Source organism: Lonchura striata, chromosome 7 (genome assembly GCF_046129695.1).
Source record: "Lonchura striata isolate bLonStr1 chromosome 7, bLonStr1.mat, whole genome shotgun sequence".
Lineage (NCBI taxonomy): Eukaryota > Metazoa > Chordata > Aves > Passeriformes > Estrildidae > Lonchura > Lonchura striata.
The window spans coordinates 2,290,925-2,316,177 of record NC_134609.1 but is presented as its reverse complement, the minus strand read 5'-3'; the positions used below and the strand labels follow the sequence as shown (position 1 = coordinate 2,316,177).

General features: G+C 41.1%; 1 long non-coding RNA gene across 1 annotated transcript in view; it reads left to right on the top strand.

Annotated features, from left to right (window-relative positions):
• The window catches only part of LOC144246565 (uncharacterized), a 76,512-nt gene extending 51,678 nt beyond the window's left edge, over positions 1-24,834 (top strand). The window contains exon 3 of the long non-coding RNA XR_013340223.1: positions 24,820-24,834. This is a non-coding gene — a long non-coding RNA (uncharacterized LOC144246565). The remainder of the gene's footprint in view (positions 1-24,819) is intronic.
• The last annotated feature ends 419 nt before the right edge of the window (positions 24,835-25,253 follow it).

The window sequence follows — 25,253 nt, the reverse complement described above, 5'->3', positions numbered from 1 at the left end:
CATCTCCAGCTCTCCTGGAGCCCCTTTAGGCACTGGAAGGGCTCTGAGGTCTCCTGGAGCCTTCTCCAGGTGAGCACCCCCAGCTCTCCCAGCCTGTCAAATGCTGGAAGCTCTCACAGAGCTGTTTGTCATCTCTGTGTTCTTGGGACATTTGGATGCCTGTTTGTCTGGCCTGAGTTGAGTCTTTGTGTTTTGCTCCATGCTCCATCAGCATTAATCGTTGGAGAAAACCCAGCTTGTTTGGAAGAAGTGACATTTTAATATATGTCCAGGTAGTTGTGGGAGCAGGTCAGGTATTCCAGGTCTTGAGCAGAAGGAATGAAACAAATATTTCACTGCTGGGATTATTCTCAGGATGGCTCAGGAGAAAAACAATCATAATCCTTCACACTGGAATTGTTGACTTGATACCAGAAAGGAAGAGGCCACAAGCAGACATGGGTATTCATCAGAATTTCAGTCATATTTCATTTACCAAATTACTAATTCTCATGAAATTCACCCCCATTTCCCCCTGGCTCTGTCCCCCATGTTTGCTGATAGATGATGGGGCAGCAGATTGTTAGCATTTTTCAGATATTTGTGTTAGCCAGCCTGAGACCTGTCTGAAAACTTCGTGGGATTTTTTTTTATTATTTTGTTTTGTTTTGTATTTTTTTTATTGCTAGCCAGAATCTCTTGAGAGTTTTCTGGGATTTCTAATGCTTTCAGAACTGCTTCTGTCTCCTTGCTCTGGCTGTTGAGCCTGCTTTGCCTCTCAATTGCCTGACATGAGAGACAGCCCAGGATTTTAATACCAGCTGTCAGCAAGAGGCTGGAGAGCAGCATGTTGGAGCACTGCGAAATGTGGATTCTTCAAATGTCTTTTCATTACAAGTTCTTCAAATGGAGTCTCTGACCTTCAGGGAGAAAAGGGGAAGAAAGAGCCACGTGCCAGCACAGGTATGGAAAGCTTCTGAAGGACCAGTGAGAAATGACACTTGGGGAAAACTGAATATGTAACTGGCAGAGATAATTATGGGCAGGACATGTGTGTACATTGAGGGAATAGGCTTAGAGTCAATCACATTTGCCAGTGCTTTCCTGTCTTTAAAGTCATGTCGAGACAGAAACACACATTGCAGAAAAATACAGATTTTTTAAAAATATGTCTAGAATGGATATGTAAGCTTAATTTTACCTGGCTTAGTGTTCTGTTAGAGTTACTGAAGTGGCTGAATTTCAGCTTTTAAGATGCCTACATGTTGTGCTATCCCCAGATGGCTAAAAGCTGCTGTTTTTATTAATTCTCTGACTTGTGTAGCTCTTGGTGGCTGAACTTGACCATGGTTTGAACCTTGTCTCTGAGGTGTTCTATCCCTGGCTTGGCATCGTATTTTTGTTTTAAATTATGAAAGCTGATACTTGATGAGGGATTGTAAAGTATTCAGTGTTCTTCAACAAATTGGTACTAAATGAATTCAATTACAACCTGTTCCAGAGAAGTGGCAGAGTTATGTGGTTTCACAGAGAGATACAAAGAGACAAAGCCCTTCTCTTGGTGTATTTACAAAAAGAGTCTGGAGGGAAAAGGGAAAGTTCAGGCTTTTAACAGATAACACCAGACATTTGCATGATTAAAAATTTCAAATCCTACATCCATCCAGAAAAATATAGTTTTGTTTGAAGAGAAAAGCAACATGTGTTTTCAAGTTCTACCCTACAGTCCTCTAGGTGCAGGGCTGCCACAGAAGCACAGTTTTTCAGTATCCTTTGCTGCTGTGAAACATTTCATGGCTGATGTGATGAGTGTCCATGAATTCCTGGGAGCTGGCCTGGAGGCAGTGGGATGACTCTCTGAATGCTGGGTCTACTCTGGCTGTGAGAGATGACTGAGAGCCACAGAAGTTGACTTCAATAAATGCTGGTTTTAGAACCATCACAAATAAAACCCAGCCTCTAATTTGTGATGCTGGTCATCACGTGAGTATTCACATGTTTGTAGATGTTCCTCCTGCTGCTGAGGCTCTGAGAGCCCAGCACCAGGCAGGAAAGTCCCATCAGCTGCTGTTCCACAGGAATTCATCACCAAAATTCTGGCACTCTGCTGTCACACACAGACCCCAGCACCCCCATAATGCTGCTGAGTAGAGATTTGGAATTTAGCAGCCCTGGATATCATCACAGTGTCACAGCCAAGGCTTGGGAGCATGAATTCTAGCAGGAAAGGACAGAAGGGGTCTTTACAGCAAGATGGGATGAAAATGAGAGAAGTCACCTATAGATCTTCACTTCTGTGAGTTATTCCTGGATAATGTGCATGAACATAAGATAAATTTTCCATAAACAAATTATTTTATTTTGTGTGGCTTAAACTTCTTTTGTGCTTGGGTAGGAAATAAGGTGGTAACAAGCATGGTTTCTGTTATAATGGAAAGGGCCAAAAGAACATTTTTTGCATGCCAGGAGAGCATGTTCAGCGTCTTAATCAACATTTCAGTCCAGCCCTTGGTGTGTCTCTGCAGAGGTCTCCCAGCTCAGGGTAATTCATCACTACCATGAAATCCTAAAAGAAAAAGAAAGGAACAGAAAACCCACCACCAACTCTGAAGTCATGAGGCACTAATTTTACTATCTCCAGAGGGTGTTTTGTTCTCCCTCTGTGCTGCTGCTCCTGATCCTCTCCCACAGTGCCAAATCTTCTCTCTGTGTCCCAGCTGAAGCCCCAGTTCCCAGCACACAATGTGTGATCCTGGAGGTTCCTGCATGGCATCCTCATTCCAGGGAGGCAGGGAGGGGCAGCACCTTGTACTTGGCATTCCACTTCCCTGGCCAAAGCTTTTGTCCCTCTCTGAAGGGACAGAAGGCTGCAGCAGAACACAGGAATGGGGCAGGAGATGGATGTGTAATCCTTGGAAGGACAGTGGGAGGGTTTGTGTGAGACTTAGCAGGAAGAGGATGAGGAGGATATCTTGATCTGAGCTGTTCAAACTGGAGAAGCAGCACCTGCTCTGGCAGCTCCAGAAGAGAAAGATCTTCACCTCTTTTTGCGGAGCAGGAGACCAGTGAGGGACAGAGACCGCACTGAAAATCAAGGGAAAAGTTCTGACTCTCCCCAGAAGATATTTTCCCTGTGATTCATGGTGATTTCAGCAGCCTTTTGTGGCTGGCTCTGCACATCATGAAGACTCCAAGACACATGCCACTGGAGCAGTACATGCAGATAAAGAGCTCGAGCCCGTGCCTGCTGTTCACTTCGTTCCCAAATAAGAGCAGTGCCTGCCAGCAGCAGAGCTGTGCTGTGACGGGTCCTTTCCCCATGGAACAAAGCAGGACTTGGGTCAAGTGTGCACGGAGTCAGTCATCCATATGGATTGGATGTCTGGGGGAACATGAATGTTTAATCAGACATTTGTTAGCAAGCTAAAGAGGCGCCGCCGTGCTGTTGGAACATTCCCGGCCTGCTGTCACTATGGCAACAGCCAACAAGAGCCCGCTTGGCTTATGGCGGCCTTGGAGCTGAAGGAAAAGCTCCAAGCCATAAATTCTGACCATCAGTGGCTGGCCTGGAACCAAAGAAGATAGTACTATTTTCCAAACTTATTTGTCTGCCTGACTGATAGTATTTTTTAGGAGGTCTGTCAGTCATCAAGGAGCATAAATGGATAGCACGTCCATCAACCACATGGAACGAATTTGAATTGCAGTTACTGGGCAAAAATGTTCAGCATTTCTCGAGTTGGCCCAAATATGTTAATTAAAAACTTAGTGAAGCATATATATATATATATATTTCAAAGCGCAAAATACTCTGAGCCAAGTATACTCTGAGAAATACATTGCTTGCAGTGTTAATTTGGCTGGCTTTGCTGCTAGAGAGAATAGCAGCCAGGCTAGCCACTGTCAAAAGTGTGTTTCTGCTGGGAATTCTCCTTGAGAATTCCCTCGTTTTCAGAATGGCAGTATTTCATGGCATGTCCTAACAGGCTCAGGGATAGGCTGGTCATAGGGATTCCTCTGGCAGAGGCCTAATGTTACTTTCTCTAAGGGAGCCTTATTTTCCCTATAACCCAGCTCCCAGTTTAAAATCACGCAGGGGATCTTGCACTAGTGCCTTTCCTGTCAATGCCTTTTTCTTTTCTCCCTCATCCTCTGAGTAATTCTTTGGAAGCAGCTCAGGCAGAACCTTTCAAAGGAGGTATTAAAGAAGATAATTCCCAGTGGCCTCCCTGTCCTCCTTCCTCACCAAAGACTTGTGCTGGGGAAGAAGCTGAAGCTTGATGAGTGTTTCCATCTCCCCCCACATCTGCAATCTGCCTTCCCACTTTGTTCTGGGGAAGAATCTGGGAAAACACACAGACTTTCGGGAGCATTATCTCGCCGAGATGAGGGGGAGTTGAAGGCTCAGAGCCTGCTGGGTCTGGTGTGGAGCTGGCAGGTGAAGCAGCCACCTGGGCCACCAGCAAGTGTTGTGCTTTTGGGCTCTGTCTCTATGTCTCTCTTACTGTGGCTCGTGAAGCTCTGAATGATTCACATAATCTGCAGTGAAAATGGAAAAAATTATCAGAGTAATCTTCAAATTTATATTGCCTATGGATTAATGAGACTGAGGAATCTGGCAGAGATACCTAAAGACTTTTAACTATTTTTTTTATCTTAAACAACTCTGAAGGTTCATTCCTCCCATTGTACCTTAGTACATGGAATTCTGTCTCTGGAAGGAATTATTGGGTAGTGTTTTATTGCCAGTTTATCCTGTTTTAGAAAGTTCTGTGTCATAACCTGTCCTGGCAGGATTTTGAGACCAAGTGGCTACTTTCTGTTTTATGAGTAGGATATGTAGGCATAGATATCTTACTCTTGTAAGATGTTGGAGCCCTGCAGTGTCAGAGAATGACTGCTGCACTGGCAGGAGAAGCTGTAAAGGCATTCGAGTGCCATACATATTTTGTATCCTCTGTCTTGTACACTTTAGGTTAACTGAATATTAGTCATATTCTTGGACTGTACTGCAACCCTTATTCATTCAACAAAACCCCCCATTAGATTTGGGCAGCATCAAACTGTTGATAATCTGTTTGGAAAAGCAGAAGATGAGACTAAGTGGAAGTGAGGTTGTGCAGACAATTTATCAGGTTCAAATACTCCCTTGAATGTTCTCTTGCCAAGGTCCTGTGTGCCAGGTGTAGTGACTGCAGGTTACATGCACTGCTGTAATCTTGTGCCTTAAAAATGGTCAAGAAGCAGCTGTGGTCCTTGCTCAATATTAGGCTGTTGAGTAGTACTTAACAACGGGCTTTTTCATTTTAATTTTACTTTAAAGGGTTAAACTGCCCTTTTAAATAAATTAAAAAGCCCACTGTTGAGTGCTACTGATTGTGCAGTTGACATCCTTTAAAATGACTGCACCCTCTTTAAAATGCCGGCTAAAAAAGAAAACTTCTGAAAAATAAATCCAATAGTGCTTTATATACTTTTTTTTTTTTTTTGCCAGGGGATAACAATATTCAGCCACAGATAGCAACGTTCTGTTACAATGTTAAGATGCAGGTGGTTAAATAAAGACCTGTTCTGTTTCCATGGGAGTAAAATGACTTTTTTTTTTTTCATTGCTATGACCTGAAATTGCCACATTTTTCAGAAGTAACTTGAAAATGAGCTGTTGGTACATAGCCTTTTGAAAACTAAAGCTGATTACTTGATTGCCTACGTTTTGGCACCCATATTGAACACCTCAGCTACATTATTCTAACCACTAAAGACAATAATTCCCAGAGGACATCACTGAGACAGTACAAAGCAATTCAAAGCTGCATCTCAGGGGAAAACAATTTATTGTTATTTTCATGAAAACCTGATGATGATAGCAAGTGGTTTGTGAAAAGTGGCTGTGGAACTCCACAGTGTTCTCACTGAAATGTGAAACTTTCTGATCTATGGCCAGCATAGCAAGTTCCAGCCTTCTTTTGATATGGCAGTTTGAATGCTGAGGTGAGCAAAGAGATGTTCTTTTATTTGTGTCTGCAGGTTTGTATGGACTGATTGTACCCCTTCAGGAAAGCTGGGAAATAAACTGGCTATATTGCTGGTTTTGGAAGACATGACTGAAAATCATTTTGTGCTTTTCAGGTGGATAAGGCTCAAACCCTTGTGCTATGTTTTTTAAATCAGTGTCTGTCTGTCTGTCTTGAAAGATTGGGAAATCCTTAGATAAACTTGTTCCATGCTGGTCAGAGCAGTGCTGGACTGGTTCCTGTGTTGATGGAGTTGCCCAGCTGGGGTATTAATTCAGCTGTGGCTGAATATTGTTATCCCCTGTGCTGTACTGACCCTCTTAATTTGGGGTTAATGGAACAGGGTACCCCCTCAACCATCACAAAGAACCCAGTGTAAAGAACCTGATTTTTAAGGAAATGCCTCTAGCTGTGGTTTGGCCATCCTGGCACCAGAGGGTTTGTTTCAGGAGGGAAACAGAGTCCAATCAATTCTGACTGAAGGTGTTCCATAACTAATAAAAACCTTAAAAATACCTTAAACCCCTTGCAGAAGTTCAGGGAAGTTTGTTGTTGGTGCCACACAGAAGAATGGTGATGACCACATGCAAAATCCCTTCATGCTGCAAAACATCCTCATTAGAATTCCTGTAAATAGAGGAAACACAGGGAGAAGGGAATAACTGTAAATATGTGATTTGTGGACTTATATTTTTGAAAAGCATGTGAGATTTACATGGAAAATACATTGGCTGTTGGTCTGGGAACATGAGGTGTGTCTATTCTACTTCACACAGCTTTTACACGATGGCTGTGTGCTCTGTGGCTATGGCAGCACTAAAATGGAAAGGTGAAGGAGGATCAGAAGCATCTGTTTTTTCATACCCAGTCCAAGCAGGGAATAAACCAGAAATTGGTGCATCATTTCACTGCTGGGAAGTTCTGTTGGATTTCTTTTGGTTTCTCAGCAGGTGCCATGGTCCAGCCTGGCCTTCCCTGCTGGGCATGATCCAGGGCTGAATTGGTGTTTTCTGACACTTGGGTACCCTGTGCCTTATCCCTAATCCTAGAACATTGTGGTCACTGTGTCCTGGCCTGATGCTCAGTCTGAGAGACAAAACTTGAGGAGTCAGAGAGAAAAGGGAAAGTAGACAAGGAGCAGAAGCAAGAGATGGAGGAGAGGAAGCAAAGTTTTATTTTAGCACAATTACCAAGGACCTGGAAAACACTTGTCGAGAAATTCACCATCAAGAGTGGTGAATTTCACCATTTCAACATCAATTCACTATCAAGGTGTTGCCTCCACCTCCACAGATGGAGGCAACAACCTAACTAACAACTTTGTCCGGGAATAAAACTTCCAAGAGCACGTCTTGCATCCCTAAGCTTCTGAGACAAATTGCAGTTATAAATGGAAAATAAGTTAATCAATTAACTTTAATTTCTCTTTAGTTATTATGTTGTGAGGCCCTTTCCATGAATGAAATGAAAATGAAAAAAATTTCATTTCCTTACAATGAAAATTTTCACAGAATCCTGATGTGATATGACTACTGTATTAGTTATTTGGTCTACTTCATACTGAAAGTTACAGATCACCAAGTAGGGGATTGAAGTGGACATTGAACATGTTTCTTACACTCTGTGTTTGTCATACTTCTTAATTCTGGATTATTCATTGTGATACCTAGTGCAGAGTTTGTATTTTCATTGAGCTCCTGCTCCTGCCAGGGTGATACTGCTGCTTTTACATCTTGCTGCACAGTTCAGAGTGATGGCTGGGGAACACTTGCAGCCTTTTGCATTTCATCAGACTGCTAATGGATTCTGCTCAGATAGCTGTCCACTCCATCACAGGCAAATGATAACATTCTCTAAAGCCTTTTTAAGTTAAATAGGATTGATTAGTGACAGGGCAAAATGTAAATGCCTGTTAGGATATTTTTAATGTAGTACACTTAAACTTAGTGTCTGACTGGAATAAGAGCAAAAATTATAGATGTGACTTGAGTCACTATTAACTATTTCTATTAGTTATTAAATTAATTATTAAGCAGTACTCTATCATTTTGTGTAATAGACACCTCAGTCATTTGTTTTGGTGCATCTTTATTTTATAAAACCATTTTCCTACATTTACATGTCATTTACATGTCACTCACCAAAAAAATGAGGTTTGTCCCTGGGAGCCCTAAGGAGGAGGCTGAGAGATCATGGCTTGTTATTTCACTCTAAGGAGACAGCTCTGCTGGGGTGGATCAGCCTGGTGCAGGGGAAGGTGTATGAGAAGCCCTGCTGGGTGGAGGGTGAGGTGTTTCAGGTCCTTTCTCTTGCAGGTGTTTCATTGAGGGTGTTTGCAAGGCTGATCCCTTCAGGTGGAAGGAGTTAAGTGCTTTTCTGCTGTGGCTTGTGTGTAGACACTGAATATTCTACTCATTCACGTCCCTAGTACAATTGCTTTATAACCCATGTCAATCTGTTTTTATGAAGGTTCTTCTTCTCCTTTATACACCTGAACATTGTTTAATGTGCTCTGGCATTTCCTATCACCTCAGTTAAGCACTCCTTGTTCAAGGAGCTTCCTGTGCAGTCCTCAAGCCTTCTCCACATGGGTACCTGAGGGTTTGGGGATTGTTTTGCATTTACACCACACAAAGAAAGGTATGCAGCTGCTGATTTTGGTTTGTTTTACTCTCCCTTTTGTATCACTACCCAGGAAGCCTCTCAAACCTGTCCTTTTGATCTGCTGTTGCCCTTAAATTCTGCCCTCAGATACATTTGTATGGCTTCAGCTAAAAGCCAGAAAACCCTACCACATGTGCCAGACACTGAGACTGGGGCATAGGAGTGGTCCTTCTGAGGCTGTTTCACTGACACTTCTGTAGTGTTCAAAACAGACTCGTGGCCAGTGCTCACAAACTTCCCAGGTCAGTCTTACTGGTGCCAGCATCTAGGGAGCTAAGAACAAAATTGTCTCCTGCATAGGAAGCTGTTAAATGTCATTTTGTTTGCCTGTTCTCTAAATGCTTAAAAGACAGTGGAAAAAAATGAGATGTTTTTATTCCTGCAGTATCATGCACAGGGACACTGGGGAGTGACCTGACTCAGAAATTCTAGGAAAGCTGCTTCTTTGGAGAGTTTTCCAATTATAAAGATGATTATTAGGTGTGATGCTGTAATCACATTTCCTATCAAAAGCTGAAGTTCCCCTGCTTTTATTCTTCATCTAAGGTAAGATCTGTTGGGAAAACCAGCCTGATCTTTCCCCTTCCCCCTCTGTCCTGGGCATTGTGATGTGACCACACACGTCTCTATATGTGAAGTATTGCCCTACAGTCTATGGCACATAATGCATTTTAAAAGATGCATTCAGCTGTTGAACCACACCAAAATTGCTCTTAGCAGACTCTACCTCTTGTCATACAGTGGGAAAACTGACCTGAAGATGAGTTTCACAACTGGAGCAGAGAATGGGAAAGGTTGTGAGAGGACTCAGGGGGGGATCTGAGGAGCCCTAAACAAACTCAGTGTAACTGTGTCTGGGACAGGAGCACCTTCTTTGCTGGAGGACATCTGTGGGTTTATCCTGCCTGTGATGACTGCAAATAACAGTAAAGTCTGGTTTTAGGATCAGATGACTTTATTCCCTAATACATTTTAAAATGCTTAGACAGACTGAGCCCATTCTAAGTATCGGGATATGATAATGGATCCCTAGGGCACAAGGGGATTAAGGGTTTCTTTTCCTGTCAAAGAGTCAAAATATGAATGCAACACAATGAAAACTTGTTTAGCTCACAAAAGGATTACAGGCTGTTCCAGATATTTTAATCCATAGAGAATTCCTAATTACTATAATAATGATTTTTCTTGCAATATTTCATAAGCCTTTCCTGAGCAAAAAGTGTTTTGTATGCAAAGAAATTAAAAGTATTTAGTTTTGGGTTATTTCATAATTGGCCTGCTCCATCTTGCAGATAAGTCAATAACTGTAGGGATGGAAATCTGTGGAACAGCCTTTCTGGAAGGTTTTGTTTTAGTGCAAACTCAGTGACTGAGGGTCAATTCTGACTTGTGTACAAAGTGGAGTGGTGCAGGGGCTGCCTTCTACAGACCAGCCTTTTCCATTGTCCTGGTAATACAATTTAAAGGTACAGTTTGTAAGTGAGTTTAAGTGATAATGCTGTAGTTCCTGTTGATTCGTGCAAAAACCCCAGACAAGAGTTTGAATCAGCTTACAAGGGTGATATACTTTGTGTTGTTTTGTTTGGTTTTTAAAACAAAACAAACCAACCAAACCACCTGTAGCACTGATTATACAGTGTCTCCAAAACACTGATAGAGATGTGGACCCCACACTGAGCTAATCTAAAATCAGAAGGGATGAAGACCACCATGAGTTGCCTGTTTTGCCACTTTCCCAGATTGAAGCTCCCTTTTATTGCTTACAGCCACTTCAGCCTCTTGTGTATCTTGTGTTATACTACAGATCTTCCCATATGCTTTTTGATACTGCCTATTGAATGATGAAATCCTTTTGTTCCAAAAAAAAAAAACCAACTAAAGGAATAGAAATAAATACATAACATTATCAGTTTTTACCCAGACTGAGTAGTGGGATGCAAGATGAGAAGTATTTCTTGTTTCTGAATATTAGCCAGCCTCTAATTATCTGATTTGGAGAAGAAAGATCTTTAGGAAGTAAGTAATTTTAAAACTGCATGATATCCTGTGTCTTCCATACTGCCTGCATTTAGAGAGAAAATATGTGAACTGCATTGAAAATTCTTATGTAACTTCAGAATATTATTTCAGTTCAAGATTTAATCTGTGCAGTTATTTGCATGAAGTATCTACCCTATAATGGATAGGCCATTTTAATATTTATTTTTTTAGGTATAAATGGTTTTGATGTGGGTTTAACATACACTCCAATATTTTTAATTTATATTTTTGTGAACAATTTTATGTGTAAGAGATTGTTGTAGGTCTGGGAATCAATGCTAAAATTCAGTTTTGCACCTATTTCCAGTAAATTTCCATCTTTTTTGAGTGTTCAGGTACAAATAATAATCACATACCTTAAGGGAACCTTCAAGGACCTGTGCCAGGACACTGGGAATGGCTTCCCAGTGCCAGAGGGCAGGGCTGGATGGGATACTGGGAATTAGGAATTGTTCCCTGGGAGGGTGGGCAGGCCCTGGCACAGGGTGCCCAGAGCAGCTGTGGCTGCCCCTGGATCCCTGGCAGTGCCCAAAGCCAGGCTGGACAGGGCTTGGAGCAGCCTGGGACAGTGGAAGGTGTCCCTGCCCATGGCAGGGGTGGGATGGGATGATCTTTAACAGCCCTTCCAACCCAAACTCTCTGGGATTGTAGGACCATGAGTCTATAATTTGATTTCTTAGAAGGATTTATTTATTTATTTATTTATTATATTTTATATACTTTTAGGTTAAAATGGAATAATGGAATATAATTTCAGAGTCATCGATTTTCTTCCTAGCTCCATGTTTTTGGCCTCCCCAGCAGTGTCCTGCTGCCTGGCTCTGCCCTTTCCCTCTATCCCAGGGGGTCCCTGGCCATTTGGATTCAGCTGTGGGAGAGCCTCAGGCAGCAGCTGTGGCAGGCAAAAAGTGAATTGTAGCACATTGCTAAAGGTATTTATCGAGTACTTTGTAAACTTCTTTGTAAATGGACACAAATAGTGAGTTTGCTCTCTCTCCCCTCTCAGGGCCGGGACCTGCACAGAGGGAGCTGCTCTGTCTGTCCAAAGGGAAGGGCTGGCAGACTCAGCAGGACTTCAGGCCAGGCCACAGACATCATATGATCATGCTGTAAGGAAATTTTCATGGTGATTTTCTGTGTTTTGTGTGCCTTAGGAACAGATGTCATTATTTGTTGGCAAAATCTGACATTTTACATCAGTAATGACTTGTGTGGATTGACAGACTGGCTCCTGCCTTGAATTCTGCTTTCTGATGTGTATGTGGAGATGATGCTGCTGGTGTTCATTTTCAGTTTGATCATGCTGGTTGTTTCTTGCTAAGCTGGATGCCATTTCTTCTTTCATGTTTTAAGCTGTAACTTGGGTATCACCTTAGACTGATGTAAGGATTTCTCATTTAATTTCTCCCCAGTTCAGCCCCAGCTTCCTGGTCCTTCTTGTGGGGGGCCTCAGCAGCTGGGACCCCCCAAAATTTCTATTTACACCAAAAGTTGGGTCAGATCCAAGAATGGTCATGTGTGCATATCATGCTGAACCATGTGTGAGGCCAGGCCCAGCCTTTTCAGTCTCATTCAATTTCAGGTGATTTTATTTGAGAAGCAGTGTGTCTCCTCAACGAGGGGATTTAATGTCACTGTTTTGACTTAAGAAACAAGACTTGTTTTGCCATGGCTCTTTCTTTTGGCAGTTGTTTTAGTAAAGAAAAACAGCCTTTGTACTGAAATCTCCCCACTGTCAGGCAGATGCAGGTCTAGGGAATTTTGTAAGTGGTCTTGGATGTTAGAAGAATGAGGTTTATTTGGTTTATTCTCTTTTATGCACATCTTAGTATGGAAGTTATCTTTTTTTGTGCTGTATGAATGCCAGTGTGGTGGCACTCACTGCTAATTGTGGAAAATGTATTTTCTACTTTTCCTCCTGACTCGACAGACATCACGTTATTGTTCTACATGAGTGGCAAATGCTTGTCTCCTTGTGTTACAGCTCAGTTTTGATTTTCAATTTCCTTTTTGCCACCTCCTAGATGTCTTTAATGTATTCCAAGGATTTTGAAGATTATGTTAATTCAGTTCCCCCACGGGGTGTGTGTTGTTGGTTTATTCTGGAAAGCCTCTTACTCTGCCTCTTGGTGTGAGCAACAGCCTGGTCCTCTGGTGTCCTTGGTAAGGAGGTTTCCAAGCCACTTTTGTAACTTGCCTTTTTTGAAAACATGTAAGAAAGACTTCATGGTAATTTATTGTCACTTTCCTCTGTGTGACTGCACACAATCATTTGGGTGATCTGCACCTGCCTTTTCCCCTTTGGCTGCTGTTGGTTTCTCTTGCTTGCATTCCCTTACAGCCCATCAAGGTCAACTCTTGCAGAAACAAACTTCACCGAGGGCAGAAAGCTGGTTTGTTCTGGTGCTGGAATTAAGAGAAAAAGCTGGGTCATGAGTTCAGGATCTCTGGTGTTCAGGGCTGTCAAACTCCTTCTCAACCCTTGGCACTGAGTGGCTGTGTCACACCCGAAATACAAGGATTAATGTATTTTATAAATCTTGATGTTAATACAATGATGTCAGAAGAACCATGGAAGTTCTTAGTGCCTGTATGAATGGCTAATCCTCCTTTCAGGTCTGGCAAAGCTGTTGACCTCACTGATCCTTTAAGTCAGTGAGCAGCTCAGGCTAATTACAAGCAGTGTTAAAAACTTGCTTCCCTGAAGTTTCAATTTTCAGCTTTTGTTATTGATATCATGAATCTCTTCCTGTGTAAGATGCCTAGGAGGAGGTAAGCTGACCACAACCACATTTAATTTATAGACTGAAAACTCCTTTATGTTTTTTTGTTGGACTTACAGGATTTGTAGATTTTTCTACAAAAAAAACTCTTAACTGGAAGTGAGAAAGTGAGGGAGAAAGAAAGTTGCCACTGAACTAGTAAGATTACCTAATTTTGTTCTTTGAAATATCATTCAGGATTTTCCTGATAAAGAAATACTTACAAAGCATTTTATTTCAGTGTCAACTTTGTATTTTTGGGAAATCTGGGGATTGCCAGATTTGCTACTGCATTGGTAGGCATTAAAAGATCTGGGGTTCCATGGGAATTCCTCCAGCACATTCAGCAGCAGCTGGAGATGTGGCAGCCAGTCTGCAACACAAGGGTGAGACCTGGGCCCCTCTTGGCTGATTGAAGACATTGAGTCTAGCTTTCAGCTCATTTGGTACTTAAAAAGTCCTTTTAACTGAGATTCGGATCAGCTGTGTTCTCAGGATCTCTTTTATCCTTTATTAGTGTTAATGTTTCATTTTTCTTGTGAAATTTTTACTGCCTGTTAGAAGATTGTCATTGATTTCACATAAAAACAATTGGTCATCTCTGCTGACTCATTTGCAAGTAAGGAAACAGCAGCATCAGAATACAGAGCTTTTGTCCCTTAGTCACTGGTTTACTTCATTCAGTGACCTTGTGTATCTTGGCTAATGGGCACATGAGCAGGGCTTTATTGCAGTAACATTTCTTTCTCCTAGAGTGAGACAAAGAATTGAGTAATCCACTGGAATTACATCAGCCCCAGAGCACAAAAACCATGTATTCACTAAGAGAAAAACTCATTTCCTTACTGTGAACATGAGAGAGGAGGAGGAAAAAGAGACAGGAGGAGATGTGCAGACCTGATGGTGATTTGGGAAAGACCATTTTGTTTGTCCTGAAAAAATGAGTTTGTTCCCCCCAACTCCACTTGCAGCACACAGAAAACACTGGGGGCAGCCCCATCAGGGCTCCAAAGCATCTGTCAGGTCACAAAATCTGAATGATGTCTGAAGATAATGAAGTTCAGTCCCTTTCTCAGGGCACAGCTAATTTCAAATGTAGACTGGCTTGTTCTGGGCTTCGTCCAGCTGAGTTTTGAGTATTTCCAGGGTTGGATACTCCTCTATGACCCTGTGCCTTTACTGGAGGGTTTTTTTCCCCCCTAATGCTCAAACCACCAATTCCTTTTCTACAATTTATCCCCTGCCCCACCCTGAGGGAAGGCTTCCTCCATCTGCTTGACTAGGGAGCTGAAAACAGCATTTAGAGCTCCTGTAGTTTTCTCCTCATAGTCCTTGACTTACTCCAGGCAGTTCAAGCCTCTATTAATCCCTTCCTGTCACTCAGCAGTTGTTGCTGTGCTGCTTTGGAAGGGCACTGAGTCCTCTGTGCTTGCCTGCTCCCACAGGGCAGTGAGGACTGCCCCTTTGGTGTGCTTGCACAAATGAGCACCAGAAAACATTTATGGGAGAGAGAGATTGAGCAGAGTATCAGGAGTGAGCTCTGTCCATTCAGAATGTGTACCTTGGAACTGACATGTATTTGTGCCTTGTTGTCTACTGCCATTATTTTTTTTTCTCAATTCTTTCTTATTCATATTGCTTTTATCCCTTTATTTCTATATCCTTCTCTGATTTTTTTTTTTTTTTTTTTTTTTTTTTTTTTTTTTTTGAGTGTTACCCCATTTGGAAGAAGTAGGAGCTCACTAAGTGAAAGGGTGCCTGGATTTGATTTGGAAAGAGTCAATCACCTCTGTCTTCATGGAGTGTGATTTGATTAGGATGATGCAGAAGGTGGCACAGACATGTCTGGGTGGGGTTGAAAGTTAAATTTAGCTGAGGCCTACAGACAGGCTATGAGATGAACTTTCCCTGCTGGGACCCATTCCTTCTTGACCTGCCAAGAGGTGACAATGAATTCATAATGTCAAGGAAGCTTCTCAGTGAAGGTTTGTGTGGTTTTTTCTGGGCAAGTGTAAATAATCATGGGATCAAGGCTTATCATATTGATGGAAGGGAAAAAATACATGTTCACATAGGAAGAGGCTCAGCTGCTCTGCCTGGAAAGTCCTTTGTAGCTTTGGGAAATGCTCCTCCAGGCTCTTGGAGTCTCAGAATCAGTGCTACCTGCAGTGGAGGAAATGAGATGTTACAGAGATATTCTCCATGTCAAGCACCACAAGGAGCCTGTCTGGGGTGCCCTGTGTTTGGGACACCCCACAGCTCCAGACCCATTCTGTAGCTTGCTGCATGCATTTCTTGTGCTGATTCCTTAGCCTGAGAAATCAACTCCTGTGACTCTTTAGCAATGGCAAAAGCAGAACATTTGTATAATTGTGACTTCATACTTTATGTGGGATCACTACCTGTGCTTCAGCTTGCTGTCACTGATGGAAAAGCAACCCTGAAGCTTTACTCTATTGAAAATTGGTGTCTGAAGAAGGCTGTTCAAATGTCCTTTTATAAATATACACGTGTTAAGATAAACATTTCCATACCAGTGTTTTTCAAAAACATGTCCTCTTGGTGTCTTGAGTAATTACACCAATCTGCATGCAGTTTATTTCTGTTTATCTTGCAGTAAATTCACCAGATTCTTCCATCACAGTCCCATGTCAGTGTTTTGGGTCTAATGTTCTGTGGCTTCAGAATTATCACCCGCATGTATATTCCAAAATTGCAATTCTACTATAAAGTCATCCTGCAGGGAGCTCTTGAGGCTTTCACGACCTCATTTACACGGCAATAAATTCCCAAATCTCACTCAGCCAGTGTTTTCTCTGTGACTAAATATTTCAGTCACCCATCATAGAGGATAATTTTCTGAAGTTGAAGCAGTATGGGAATAACTGTTACAATTAAAGGTGTAATAAGCTGTTAAAGTTGAACAAATGAACTGGTGCTTTGATGAAAAAAGGCAGTAAGTTGTAAAGCCTATTCCTAATTACAGTAATGGGTGTTTCTCCTGCTTGGCCCATATGACTGCTCTGTACAATCCTCAGTGCTGGGGCTAAGCTTGGAATGGCAGCTTCCTTTTCATTTACAGATTCCATTAAAGGCACCAAACCTTCAATTAAAAGGCTTTTAATTGAAACTTGCCATTGAAAACTCCAATTTCCAAAATAAGGGTCCTTGAATTCTTCTATTTCCCCTGAATTACACTGAACACAAATCACTGCATGTCTTCTAAAATGTGCATTGTGCACAGGAGCAAGGTAACTTCTGAGAAGGATTGAGGCAGATTTTGGTTCTTTCATGAAAGAATCAGAAAATTCCCTGTCTGAAGAGGAAGTGGAGTTTGTGTGGTCGTTGCCAACAGGAGCTCCTTGTTGGAATTGCTGCCAATGCAGACATTTGAATGGGAATTGATCAAAATTAAACACCTGTGAGAAAAAGTGATAAGGCTTTTTCTCTTGCTAAAATACATTAAACCAAGGGTAAGGGCTGTAACTTCTAGAATAAACTCTCCAAAACTAATGAAGCATAGTTCAAAGAGATGTGGTTGCTTTAATTGCAGAGCCTGTCTCAATTGTTAGGTGGCTGGTAAAGGCTTTTTTGTCCAAAGCAGAAAATCTGTCAGAGTCATGTATGATCCCATCTTTTTTGGGTAATGGTTCAATGTGTCCTTGGAACCAAAGCTCTCTGAAATTTTCATAAATACTTGCATTGGAAAATGAAAAGGGTTTACTTAATTTTTGGAAATGTTTTTTTCCTTTTATCTTCACACAGCCTAAAGGAGTTGTGTGAGTTTATGTGACACTTAAAATTGAAGTCTTTCACAAATTAAGGCTTAAATTCTTCCAGAAAATATGCCAAACACCTCAAATCCTTTATCATATATATTGCTTTTTCTGTTGGTTGTTCTTTTAATTATTTACTTGTCTTCCTCAATACTGTTATCCTGAGCTGGTTAATACCAAGACTGCTGAGTATCATAGAATTGTTGAGGTTGGAAAAGACCTTTAAGATCACAGTGTGAACACTGAAGAAGGAGGAGGAGAGAATAATGAGTAGTGCAAGTTATAGTCTTCATGATGTATACATCAAATTTTGATTAGATAATTAAGCTGAAGGTTAAAATTTACTAAGTGTTCCTATTTCCACAGTTGCTGCACTGTGCCAACACAAGCTTTGACACAGAATTTGCTTATTTTTAGAGCCAAATCAACAGATCTTGGGCATGCTTTACTCATCACAGTATTTTAGCAGTAGCTTTTTAGAAAAAAATTACTTAAGCATCTAGTAAAGTGCATTGTGTGAAAATTGTTCAGGCTTTGTTTGGTTTATTTTGGCAATGTAGGATGCTTGCAATCTGTCATGGTTGTAGAAGAGGTGAGGTAGCTGAGGAGGGAAAAGGCATCCTCTAGATTTAGCATTTGACCTGGGAAATGACATAATAACCCATCAGCTCTTCAGGCATCAAAAATGGTGTGATGATTCCAGCCTCCAAGGGTCTCTGGGGAACTCCAGTTAACTGACAAGTTTTGTTCCTTTCATGTCAACAATTAAATATTAACTGAGCATTTTTAAGAAACCCTGGCAACTTGTTCTGCTTGAAAGCAATCTCGGAATAACTATCATACTTATTAATAAATTCTGATTGTTTTATACTACACTTGTAATCTTGTCTTCTTCAGAAAATAATGCTGTGTTTTGTAGATCTGCAGGGTACTGCTAATGCTTTGTGTTTGGTGCAGTCTGAAAAGGTAAAATTTTCCAAAGCAAATCCAGGAGGGGAGCAGAGCTGTCACTATCTGATAAATGTGGTGTGCTTTGCTAGAGAAGAGAATGATGTCTGTGTTTTGTTCCTGACTGGTTAGGTTTGGTGTCAAGGCTGTGAGGGGCCTGCAAAAGAGGTTTGCTGGGATTGTTGTTGCAATATCTCGTAGTGGAAAGGCTTATGGAAAAGCTTCCCATGGAAGCAGATGCTCTCCAGTAAAAATGTCAAAGCTCTGCTGTGGATATCCCCTTGGCACTGGATCCCTACACTGGCTGTCATTGTTCACTTTCAGTTTTGGAAAGGTGTTTTCTGTAGAGTTCACAAAAGCTGTATTTATTATCAGCACCCAGCTTAAGATTGTCCCTGGAACTTCTCTATCTTTTAGGAGAGGATTTAACCAGATTACTCTTTTCCATCTCCAGCATTTTCTTGGGCAGGGAATATGAAAACACTGAACCTCTGGGCTGAGCATGGGGTCAGTGCCCAGGAGATGTTTCAGAGCTGCCTTGAACAGGGGTTTAAGGGCATGAGTGCCCCACGGAGCCTGTGAGAGACCCTTTCCTCCCCACTGACCAGTGAATGGTCACAGGGACAGGACACAGCCGTGTCTCACCCCTTCCATTTCCCAAGTGCTGGACCCAGCAGGTGAATTCAGGATTTGAGAATACAAAGCTGATGGAGCCTGGGTTTGCCGCTCTTCCTTCAAGGAGAGGCCTTCAGAATTTGGATATTTCTATGAGCAGGATTTCCTTTCCCACCCATTGCCAGAAGTGGGGGAAACCAATGCCTGGATCAGAACACTGATTTCCTGAGCTTCACAGAACCATCATAGATCAGAATTCCCTTGGTCACCAGCAAAGCATTCTGCTGATCCAAGTGCTCTCAAGACCTTCAGCATTTCCTAACTCTTCAGATCTCTTCTTCAGTAGTGTTCTGTTCAATGATTTTATTCAGGCTGTGTCAGTTTCTGTGGTGTTTGGGATATTTTTTCCTGCCTTCTCAAGCTGTAGTTTTATTGTTCACCAGCACTCAGCAATGAGCTGAATCTCCTGACTGTCACTCAAATGTTGTCACTTTGCTTTTGACTGGCATTCTACTAAGCCCCTAATAAATTTCCATGCTTGATTCTGTCAAAGCAGCATTACCTGAGCACAATGAGGCATAGTTTAAAATGTTATTAATATCACATCACAAAGAAACTAATCTTTCACTACAACACTGCACTTTGTTCCCTATGCCTTAATCAAGACCTTCACGCTGCTGTAAGGCTTCTTTTGGTTTTCAGAGATCATGAGAAAATGACTTGCCTCTCATTCTCTCTGCTTATATTGGCTTTTTTTCTTTTTAGTGGAAGTTTAGGTTTCCATTTTCTCAAGATATGTTAGTTTTTTAACTCATTTAATATTATATATCACATTGTTGTATGTCTTGGAATGACTTCTTTCATTTTAAAAAATCTTTGAGGCATGAGGTTATTTTGACATCTTTTCTCCCAAAGCAGTTTAGTCACCTACAGGAAAGCACAGGGGGCTTGGAGACAGGGAAGCACAGTATTCCCTTTATCCTTGTTGCTAACTCCCTGCTCACAGTGCTGCCATTCCCACATCCCAGGAGTTTAAATACTTTTCTGAGAGTTGGATAGGTTCGTCTCTCTAGTTTTTCTGGGAAACAGATGTCTACAAAAAACCCCAACACCTCTAAACCACCACATTTTTCTTGTTTCTCCTACAAGTTCTTTTTAAACACTGTGATGTAAACCTGAGCAATTTAGTGATGCACATGCATCAGCGAGAATAATAATAATTGGCTTAAAAATGTAAAATATTCTAGTGGAAAGCAGTAATATCATAATTATATAATTTATAATAATGTAATTTATAATATCATAATAATATAATTTATAACAACAGCACCTTGCTCTGCTCTCTCTCTGTCTGGTATTCCTGAAGTCACCATAATGGAACAATGCAGGAAGAAATCTGGTTGATTTTTGTGGTCTATTTGTAGGAAGTTTGGCTTTTCCTGTGCTTAATGACTCCAGGCTTCTTTCAGAAGATGAAATAGGGAAATATTTGGGAAGGTTCATCACAAAACTATGGCAAAGTTGGGATGCTCTCACACTCTGCTGCACAGTCTGCTTTGTAAGCAGCTGCTGTGTGCGCTGCCAAAGGCACAGCAGGAGCAACTCTGCTCTGGGATGGGATTTTCCACACCTACACATGGCCCAAGAACTGGAGCTGATTAACAAGCCTGCTCTAACTGCGACTCAGCTGGGGTTTTGCTGTGTTTGGGTCATGTTTTGTTCTTTGGTAAAGCAAATTGTTAAATGCTTTATCACCAGGTTCATCCCTTGCAGCTGCATCACACTGAGGATTTGCTGATGACAGCTGTTGATCAGAAATTTTAGTGTTCTCTCATCCTTCCTCTGATACAGTGACACAGAACTTAAAATAATAAAGAATGTTCTCAGTTGTGAAAAACACCAATCACTTGGTTTTTAAAATTTTACAAGTTTAATAATAATAATAATAAAATTGTTATAAAAATAATAATACAATCAGAGTAATGAAGTTTAGCGTTAGGACAGTTACAAGACAATAAAAAGCAAAGAATTAAGGATGCTCTCAGACACTAAGTCAGGAAAAGCATCCCTTGTGGACAAAGGAAAAACCTTAAAAGCAATAACCTGTTGCAAATTCATATATCCTTCATGGTTACGCATACATTCTATTTAAAACAAGAACTCTGTTGTATGTCAACTGTTTCCTTTAATCCCCAAGGAATCTTCAAGTCTCAGCAAGGCCTGAAGAAATTTGCTTCTTCTGATAAGAAGCCATAAAAGCTTTCCTTTGGGAGATTTAGGTGTTCCTCAAAGTGAGTATCTCATTCCAAAAAAAAAAAAAACTCCCCCCACATACATAGTCTCTATTTTAACATTATGTTGGAACCTAAAACTATATTTAACACACTAGTTAAGAGAATTAATAGAGCATAACTTTCTAACATTACACATATAATATTCATTGTAACATTTGTGAAAAGCCAATCATAAAATCTGCATTTTTCACATCAGTCATATAAAGTGGCAGAGGTATCATGCCTTTAAGTGTCAATGCCTTTCCCCAAGCCAAAGAAACAAGAATTTTTCTCCCTCTCTAATTCTCAAAGTTAACTTAAATTCTTGCATCGATTCATTACATATTTGTGTGGTCCTTACTCTACTATCCCTTCACTGACTTATTTTTATCAATGTCAGAAGAGCTCTTGTACAGATAACGCTGCACAGTTTCCCTAACAAGCTATGCAAGCCACCGTGAAAGGATTTTGCAGAATCATGCTATAAATCCCTTGAATAGGTGCTATTGATTTCTGAAGAGGTCTTGCTGAAAAAGGAATGTGCTGCTCAGGTCTCCAGGGGTGTTACTAAAAGGACAATAGCACTGGAGAAGCAACAGCAGGAGAAAATCGATTCCCTGGCTATTTTTTGTTTGTTTGTTCTCAGCGAGATTACACAGGAGAGAGGAGATGGATTGAGCTATATTATTTCAGCTGGGCTGAAAGTTGCTTTCTTTTTATGTTGAGTCATTTGATGTGGCTGAAATCTGTGAGAGCTGAGGTCTTATTGCTGGGTCTAAGTGGCAAACAGACTCTGCTTGTCAGCTTGTTTACCTGGAGAGTGTGAGCAGCAGTTCTCACACAGGGAGCACTCACTGCCTTCACCAAAGGAGTCACCCAGCCATGTGCCAGAGTTACTCCAGGGAGGAAGGATTTTGTCTTATTCTGCCACCACCTCTGGTTTAAGACCAAGCTTGTGTATTCTATTGCTGTCAGATAGTGATTTTATTTTATTTTCTTAATGAAAGCATAGAAAAGGAATTGTGTTTGCAGAAAGTATCTGTACTAGTCAGAGTTATTTTTTCAGCACACCAGCCAGTGGCTTGTATTCACACTTGTATGCTGACAAATGACAGGAGGAGAGGAAAAAGAAGAAATTGCTGGAAGAGAAAATGGAGACAGAACACAGGAAAACTGGGTTAGAAACCCACCATTACTTTGTTTAAAAACATCTCTGATGTTGACTGGAGCTGGTTTCCATTCTGTTGTTTTGAGAAGCAGTAAGTCCTCATTCCTCCATGTCAGAAATTGCAAAAGTTTTGAAATTATTGTAAAATGAAGCTGAAGCTTGCTGCTCTTTTCATTTACCTTTTTCCCAGTTGCTCTCAAGCTCAGTAGTTGTTGCACTTCTTCCTTCATCTTTGGAAAGACAGTGTTATACAATGTTATCCTCAAGGAATATGTTTTATCAAAGAGATGTGTTCCAGCTATTTCTTTTGTATCGTGTTCTTTACATGATGTATTTGTGCTTGTGTCTATAGGAACAGATTGTTGAGTGCATTTTAATTTGTGGTGTTTGGGACTAGCAAGAAAATAGCACCTTTAAAATACTTCCAGAAGATCTACAGGATTTTGGGGGTTGTTTGCAAAGAATGGGGCATTTAAAGTCTTGAGAAACCCTTCTCTCCCCTCAAAGGCACCTGATGATATTTCTGGGCTGGTCCTTAGGCAGGCTTCACTAGAAAAGCAATGCTCCAATTCACACTAAGAATCCAGTTTAAGATGCTGTTGTTTCACAGATGATTTTGTCCATCTCTAATCTTTGGCTGTGGAGGAGGAATATTTTTTTTTTTTTTCTTCTATAAATCTACCCAGAAAGCTTTTCTCTTTTATTAACAGCTGTCCTTTAACAGCTTTCTTGAAAATATCAATCTGCTCTCAGATTTCTACCAGATTTTCCCCCCAAGATATTTTTTCCTTTTCTGTCCTCTGAATTTAAGCAGTCTTACTTCAATGCTAGCAACATACAGACTTTGTTCTGCCCCCTTTCTTCCTCCATCCTCACATATGTACACTTTGTAAAAGTATTTTGAGTGGAAAATAGTTTCTCAAATGATGATTTCTTGATTCTCTTATTTTTCTTTTATATATTATCTGTATTCTTCACACAAATATATTTGTAGCTTTGTAGTCATTTATTGTAACTTAGCTTCAGTATTTTCCAAGGCAGAAAGACAAAGCAGGTACCAGGACCCCTACGCTGTCATGGTTCTCTGTAAAAACCAAGGTTGAAACCAGCTCTTTGAGACATATATTTTACAAACAGAACTTAGTCCTCATCTGAGGGGGGAGGATTTAGAAGGTGCTAGAGCTGGGGGGATTACTTTACTTCACTGAGAATGCTTCTAACTGGGGACTCCTGTCAGATGTGCCAGTTTGAGAAACTGGTGAAAATCCTACACACATCTTTGGCACGTCTTTGGCATTTTCCACCTGATGAATTGTGCACCTAAGGATCTTTATATAAAGGTAACCCCTTCTTATCAGCCTAACTGTGTCTGGCTTGTGATGCTAGGACCAGAGTAAAAGCCATCACAACTTGACTCAAGCCTGTTCTGGAAGGAAGCAGTCTATTTCCATTTCCTAGTTGCAGGTGCATCTTGGGAAGAGGGAACGAAGGAGTCAATATGTTCTCTTGTAGTAATTTTTTCCCCCAACCCTATTAAAGTTGTAGAACTGAAGAGTAATTGAAGGGGGAAGAGAATTCTGGGGGCTCCTTGTCCAAGCCCTTGCTTAGAGCAGTCCTCATACATCAGGTTGCTCGAGACCTTGTCCAGGTGGACTCTGAATATCCAAGGATGGAGATTCCTCTGTTGCTCTGCTCCAGTGTATGACCACTCTGAGGTGAAAAAAGGTTCCCTTCTTCTCCCTCATGCCACTGCACCCCTGTCTTTTACCTGCACACTGAGAGGTGGCTCTGGCTCTGCCTTCTTTACCCTGTCCCAGTGGGCAGCTGGCTCAGAGAGGCACATTTTGTGTTTAGGCAAACACAGTCATTTTCATTAGTTTGGCTTCATTAGAACTCAGTGCAGATTTTCCTAAAATTCTTCAGCATTTTTTTTTTTTTTTTTTGCATGTGTTTTCAATACTGTTATAAGTAGCAAACAACTGCTTAATAATGAAAGGTCAGTCTCTTACAGAGGTAATGAAAATACAGAGAAGTCCCTGTTGACATGGGGCACCTCCAGGCAAGCTGATAAAGAGGATTCATCTTGAGGCACACATTTAGTATTGCTCTGGAGAGCAGAGTCTGACTCCACCTAGTTTTGGATGAACTTGTGTATCTGCAAAGAAATACAAATAGAATTATGTGGAAAACCTAATTTTTAATGTGTAAACATATACATATGATAGAGATTTGGACTAAAACTTGCTTTAGTTTTATGGGCCACATAGCTTCAGAGAAAAACTAACGGTGAAGGTTCTTATATTATGACTTTTCTTTAAAGGATGGGCTTTAGTCCAGTCAGAAATCTGACATAGCAGCTTAATTACAGAAAGTAAAATAATCGACTTAGTTTTTAAAAAAATCTAGTTTTCATTTGTGATGCAAAATTTACATGTGACTCTTGAGAAACATTTATTAAAAGCCACTCCAAAAACATTCACAGAGCCAAACCAAGGCAACACCACCTTGGTGGACTGGTTTTATGCTTTATATTAAGTTTTGAAGTTATTCTTTCTTTTCTGGTTATTTCTCTACATGCAGCTTCCAGCATATGCCACAGCCACACAAAAGCTGCTCCTGATGGCCTCTGATCTGAAAACACTGCAGCAGGAAATCTCCTCTGGAGACTTGTCTGACAGAACGAGGTGAGAAAGGAGATCTCTTCTTCTGTGTTGGCCCCTGGCAGTAAATTTGTTACCCTTGTTATGCCTAAACTCTGAACTGGGTGAGGTCTGAAAAGTCAGTGTTGGTCCATGATCTGCAGTGTGAACATGGAAAGTCTTGTGGAATCACTGGAATTGGAGGGAATGGCATCTTGGGGAATAGGGTTGGCAGTGACTCCACACTACATCTCCTGATTGCACTGAACATTTTTCCCAGGATAGGGATTAATTTATCTCTGCATGGCTTTATGATAGCCAACTGCTGCAGTGCTTGTGGCTATGTGCTGTAATCATCCTGACTGGATCTCACTC